General features: G+C 37.2%; 1 long non-coding RNA gene across 1 annotated transcript; it reads right to left on the bottom strand.

Moving 5' to 3' along the window:
* Window positions 1-305: 305 nt before the first annotated feature.
* On the bottom strand, window positions 306-6,200 carry LOC129309150 (uncharacterized). The gene is made up of 2 exons (XR_008592846.1): window positions 5,433-6,200; window positions 306-653 (listed from the first exon to the last, which is right to left on the bottom strand). It is a non-coding gene; the product is annotated as an uncharacterized LOC129309150 (long non-coding RNA).
* Between the last annotated feature and the right edge of the window lie 585 nt (window positions 6,201-6,785).

The following is a 6,785-nucleotide window of genomic DNA, read 5'->3' as shown; positions in this document are numbered from 1 at the left end:
TCCGATTGGAGTAATTCAAGCGCCCACGCGAAACTTATTCAATAAGCTAACTAATCGTGCAAGTTTCATTATGATCCAACACCATATGAGAATTTTAGACACTTAGACGAAAAAGTTAATTTTTTAAAGAAATTTTCAACTATCTAAGTACCCAAAACTCATAACTTATACTATTAACCCATTGTGAGGCTTAAACCAAGTCCAATAGATCAAAATACACTTGAGTGACCAATCAAACACACAAAGACATACCAAACACAATATTTAGCCACTCAATAGCCATTTCACCCAATATGGCCAAAACACACAATCAACACTACATGCACTATTTAGCTTCCATTGCCACATAATACATTACAATTATATTGTCACCGCATAGATAAAACATTCCTTACACTTGTATTGGTATTTTAGCCCATCAACACAAAAATTCCCACATATTCACATCATATACCATATTGGGCTAAAATACACAACAACATAGTAGGAAACAAGTGCAACCAATTAAAATGATATACATAGTTGGCAACATATAATATCATATAACAAGTTTATGTACACCACTCAAACCAAAATCGAGTATTATTATTCGATGTAGCAAATCTACTAGTCCTTGCCCAATTCCTTTCCCTGCCCAATCTCAGAGGTAGAACCTGTAAAATGATAATCCACGGGGTGAGATAAAAATCTCGATAACTAAGATAATTTACATTATTGATTAACAAGCCAAGTTATAAACAAGCATTAAAATAAGTAACATGATCACATCATATAAGATCACCATAAATTTGCATGCATGATCCCTAACAATCAGGTCCTCCAATACTCCCGACCGAACCAGTAGGCTATTTTACAGAACCAAACCACATGTATGGTCCCCAAGCTCACCATCCATAATAGGACTACCCGGCCAAGGTGTCCTAAACCACTTCTGGACTACTGTTTCGCCCTATTACAAGTAATTGGGGTGTCTTTACTCCAGCACCGCATCCTACAGATGCTAAGGAGCATAGTCTCTAACTCCGCACCCTTTTGGGTATTAAGGAGAGTAAGTCTCCAACACCACACCCATTTTCGAGCACTAAGGAGAGTAAGTGCTGCACCTGGCGTCTCGAGGTGCCAGCAATGCCATATGGACTTAGTCTTCACTATCTCCACTAGGGTGACCTCCCACCCTTTAATATGCCACATTTCACTACATATCTCCACTTGACTATGCATAAATAACTTTCCAAACAAATATAACAAAATCTTAACTTATCACATTTCAACACCCTATGATCAAGTTAAGACTTGATCTAAAATTCACCAAACAAGAAAGTAGCTTCCTATTACCACATATCCAAGATCAATAAACCTAAATTAAACCTTTAGAGTCAATAGAAACCTTCAAAACATTGACTCATTGCTTAATCCAATCAGACCAAATTCTTACTCTTCTAAATCCCATGGAAAATGAGATGAAAAGGTAGAGGAGAAGGGTAGGAAACTTACCCAAGAGTTTGGAGACTTAAATGATCTTCAAAATCTTTCCAAATTGATGCCCTAGTAGTGCCTAAAGTTTCTCCCTTCATGTTCTAGGTTTTCCACCTCAAAAACTATCCATTTCTGATGATTCCTAAAATTTTAAGTTACCTGCTGTGCCGTGCGCCATAGCGCACGCCATGTAAGCCGTGGCTCACGACGCAACGAGCAACAAGTTGATTTTACTCCCCTGATGCCTCCCGACTTAATCCGACTTTCACCTTATCTCAATTTAGAGCCAAATATGACCCAAAAATCTAATTAGCCACCCAAAAACATAATAAAATAAATTAATCATATTTTTAACTAATTTATCCCTTAATTAATCCACTTTTCTAGATTTGAAGTCTTAAGATGTTATAGTTCTCCCCTCCTTTAAAGGAATTTTGCCCCCAAAATTCAAGAACAACCACAACACATACCTAGGGAAATAGGTAAGGATATTACTGCTTCATTTTATCCTCTGTCTCCCAAGTAGCATCACCAGGAGCCATTCCTTTCCATACCACCTTAACTAGTTGAATAGTCTTGTTCCGCAATTACTTATCTTTAACATCTACTATTCGTTCTGGCTCTGCTTGATAAGTCATATTCTCTTGTAGCTCTACCTCTTCGGGTTCAATCACATGAGATGGATCAGGTTGATATTTCTTCAGTTGAGAAACATGAAAAACATCATTAATTTCAGATAATTGTGGTGGCAAGGCGATTTGGTAGGCAACTGGCCCAACTTTCCTGAGGATCTTAAATGGACCCATGAATCGAGGAGATAATTTCTTTGCTTTGATTGACCTGCCGATCCTTGTTATAGGTGAAACTCTTAGAAAAACATGGTTACCAACCACGAACACCAACGGCCTTTACCGTTTATCCACATAACTCTTTTGCCTACTCTCAGCCATTAGAAGTTTCTGCCTTATCATTTGAATTTTTTATGTCATTTGATCCACAATATTAGGACCCATAATGCTTTTCTCACTCACTTCAACCCAATAGAAAGGAGATTGACATTTTTTTTCATATAGTGCCTCACAAAGAGCCATCCCTATACTGGATCCTTGCCTAATGATCCTCGAGTCTGTGATCCTCCAACAAAACTCTTCTTGCCTAATGCTGTAGAACTACTCGAGCTATAAGCCGTCTTCTTAGAGACTCCTCTAAAAGGGCTTAGGGAGGACGAGAACCTCTCATGACTATCTCGTCTCTTTTTTACTTCTACTTCCCGACCCCTTCTTGCTGCAATTCAAAGCCAATTACACATGTTGGCGTATATGGTTACTCCTAGCAGAGCAATCTGCTGTCTATATTTAGGCCTCATCTTTTCCAAAAGCCGTTTGGCCTTCCACTCGCTATTATTAGTCTCATTCAGATAAGTAAAAAATTTTGATAGCTAATTAAACTTTTAGATAAATGCTTCCTCATCAAGATCTCCCTACCGAAATGCATGGAACTCGACCTCTTTCTCATCTCTAAATGCTGGGGGAAAATGATTATCAAAGAACATTTTCTTGAATTATTCCCATGTTAGTTGGCGTCCATCTACTGGTCTTGCAGAATTCCACTAGTGTTTAGCATCTTCAACTAGATACACTGTGGCTATGATCACCTTCTGTTTTGTAGAGCACAATACCACCTCAAAGATGGTTTCAACTCTCTCTATCCATTTTTCCGCTTCTCCTTCCTTCATAATTCCATTAAAGGTTGGAGGGTTAAACAGAGAGAAAGTCCTCCATGCTCAATCAATAGCCATCCCTTAAGCTTCTCTATCCGCTCTCGTCCAAGACGATCTAGGTCTAGTACCGGAACCATGAGATGGTTCCAATCTGCTCTCATGAGCTTCCTCTTACCTCCTTTATTCCTCCTCACGACCTCTATTTTGAAGCAGAACATCGTGGTCTTGAACAGTTCTTTGAATATTCCTCATCATATCCCGTAATTCTTTAAGAATTGTATCATTACCCTAGGGCCTTTGTTGTTGTTCTACTTGTATCTCTGGCTCTACCTCTAGTATAGGCCCATCATTCTCCGGTAAATTACCGGCATTTCGGATGCTTCTTCTCACCATTTTTCTCCCCTCCTAAGGAAGAAACTAAGTAGAAAAGGGGAATAAGTGGGAAATAAAGGAAATGAGACAAAGGGAAAGAGTTGTGTACATAAAGTTTCCAACTAATGAGAATGAATGCAATAGATACATCACCACAACTAAATCTCAGAACCTGAGAAACTGATACCAAATTGTAATATATTATATGGCAATAGAAGTCAAATAATGCATGTAGTTTTGATTGTGTCTTTTGGCCATATTGTGTAAAATGGCCATTGAGTGGCCAAATTTTATGTTTGGTATGTTTTTGTGTGTTTGATTGGTCACTCAAGTGTATTTTGATCTATTGGCTTGGTTTAAGCCTCACAATGGGTTAATGGTATAAGTTATGAGTTTTGGGTGCTTGGATGGTTGAAATTTTTTTTGAAAAACTAACTTTTGCATCTGAGTGTCTAAAATTCTCATATGGTGTCAGATCATTACCATTATTTAGCTTATTGAATAATTTTTGTATGGGCGCTTGAATCACTCCAATTGGACATCGGATGTGAAAATGGCGTGCATTCGAAGTTCGTCTAGAAAAGCTATCAAGACAGCATTACTATCATGGACACGTGTGCTGCGGCGCATTTCGCGCAAGCCATGGCACACAGTACATCGAGAAAATTTGGCATTCTGTGCCACATGCCGTGGCGCATAGACCACGAGCCACGGTGCATGACCAAAACACTCAAAAATGACATTTTTAGCCTTATTTTGAAGTGGTTTGCTTCCCAAAACTTTTCCATGCTTCCAATGCTATATAAATCATTAAGTTTGAGCTCAAACTATCAATTTAAGGGTTTTTATGGGATCCCAAATATTCCTCAATTATTTTTAAAATATTATTAGTTTTAACACTTTATATATATAATGTGAGATTAGGAGCAAATCCTTGCTCCTAATTATGATTGGTTATTGTGATTGTGTGGTGAATTTTGATAATGTCAAGGTGGAGATTACAATTTCTTTAAAAAACTAACTTTTGCATTCGAGTGTCTAAAATTCTCATACAGTGTCAGATTGTAATGAAACTTATACCATTAGTTAGCTTATTGAATAAGCTTCGCGTGGGTACTTGAATCACTCCAATTGGACATCGGATGTGAAAATGGCACACGTTTAAAGTTCATCCGGAAAAGCTGTCCTGACAGCATTCCTGTCATGGACACATGCGTCGCGGCGCATTTCGCGCAAGCCGCGGCACATGGTATAGCGAGAAAATTTGGCATTCTGTGTCACATGCCGTGGTGCACAGACCACGAGCCGCGGTGCATGGACTAAAACACTCAAAAATGACATTTTTGGCCCTGTTTTTGAAGTGGTTTGCTTCCTAAAACTTTTCCATGCTTCCAATGCCTAGATAAATCATTAAGTTTGAACTCAAACTATTAATTTAAGGATTTTTATGGGATCCCAAATATTCCTCAATTATTTTTAAAAGATTATTAGTTTTAACCCTTATATATATAATGTGAGATTAGGAGAAAATCCTTGCTCCTAATTATGATTGGTTGTTGTGATTATGTGGTGAATTTTGGTAATGTTAAGGTGGATATTACAATTACATTGTCACCACATAGATAAAGCATTTCTTGCACTTGTATTGGTATTTTAGCCCATCACAACAAACATTCCCACATATTCACATCATATACCATATTTGGCTAAAATACACAACAACATAGTATGAAACAAGTACAACCAATCAAAATAATATGCATTCCTAGTTGGCAACATATAATATCATATAACAAGTTTATATACACCACTTAAATCAAAATCGGGCATTACTATTCGATGTAGCAAATCTACTAATCCTTACCCAATTCCTTTCCGTGCCCAGTCTCAGAGATAGAACCTGTAAAATGATAATCCACAAGGTGAGATAAAAATCTCAATAACTACGATAATCTATATTATTTATTAACAAGCCAAGTTATAAACAAGCATTAAAATAAGTAACATGATCACATCATATAAGATCACCACAAATTTGCATGCATAATCCCTAATAATCTAGTCCTCCAATACTCCCGACTGAACCAGTAGGCTATTTCATAGAACCAAACCACATGTATGGTCCCCAAGCTCACCATCCATGATAGGACTACCCAGCCAAGGTGTACTAAACCACTTTTGAACTACCGTTTCCCCTATTACAAGTAATTGGGGTGTCGTTACTCCAACACCGCATCCTACGGATGCTAAGGAGTATAGTCTCCAACTCCGCACCTTTTTGGTACTAAGGAGAGTAAGTCTCCAACACCGCACTCATTTTCGAGCACCAAGGAGAGTAAGTACTGCACCTGGCGTCCCGAGGTGCCAGCAATGCCATATGAACTTAATCTTTACTATCTCCACTAAGGTGACCTCCCACCCTCTAATATACTACATTTCACTACATATCTCCACTTGACTATGCATAAATAACTTTCCAAACAAATATAACAAAATCTTGCCATTTACTTCAAAAATATAGAATTTTACAAACCAATACTCCACTTTTTCTAAAATAGTTAACCTTTAAAGAATTTATGCATATATACTCAACAAATCATAGAAAAACAACTTGAGAATAACTTATATAAGGTAATAAACAATGCAAATTATCTAGTTACCTCCCTTTTGTTACTAAAAGGGTTACCCGTGGTACTAAATTCTCTTCTTGTGTCAAGGTAAGTCTTCCCACACCATAATCTACAACAACAAGTACTATATGTTAATTTTTAATTAGCACAAGCACCATTAGCTAATATTAACCTCCCAATTCTCACACTTCTTACTCATATTCTCAATAAATAGACTTGTCAAGAATAGAATTTGTTTACACAATCCCTTTAAGTCTCTTTCTAACTCTATCACAACAAAAAATTTAATATCTCAACTTATCACACTTCAACACCCTGTGATCAAGTTGGGGCTTAATCCAAAATTCACCAAATAAGAAAGTAGCTTCTTATTATCACATATCCAAGATCAATAAACCTAAATTAAACCTTTAGAGTCAATAAAAACCTTCAAAATATTGACTCATTGCTTAATGCAATTAGACCAAATTCTCACTCTTCTAAATCCCATAGAAAATGAGATGAAAAGATAGAGAAGAAGGGTGGCAAACTTACCCAAGAGTTTGGAGACTCAAATGATCTTCAAAATCCTTTCAAATTGATGCCCT

This window comes from Prosopis cineraria, unplaced genomic scaffold (assembly GCF_029017545.1).
Source record: "Prosopis cineraria cultivar Desert tree isolate PC_DT_omini unplaced genomic scaffold, ASM2901754v1 PC4, whole genome shotgun sequence".
NCBI lineage: Eukaryota > Viridiplantae > Streptophyta > Magnoliopsida > Fabales > Fabaceae > Prosopis > Prosopis cineraria.
The sequence above is the reverse complement of the archived record's forward strand: the minus strand, read 5'-3'. Positions and strand labels throughout refer to the sequence as shown.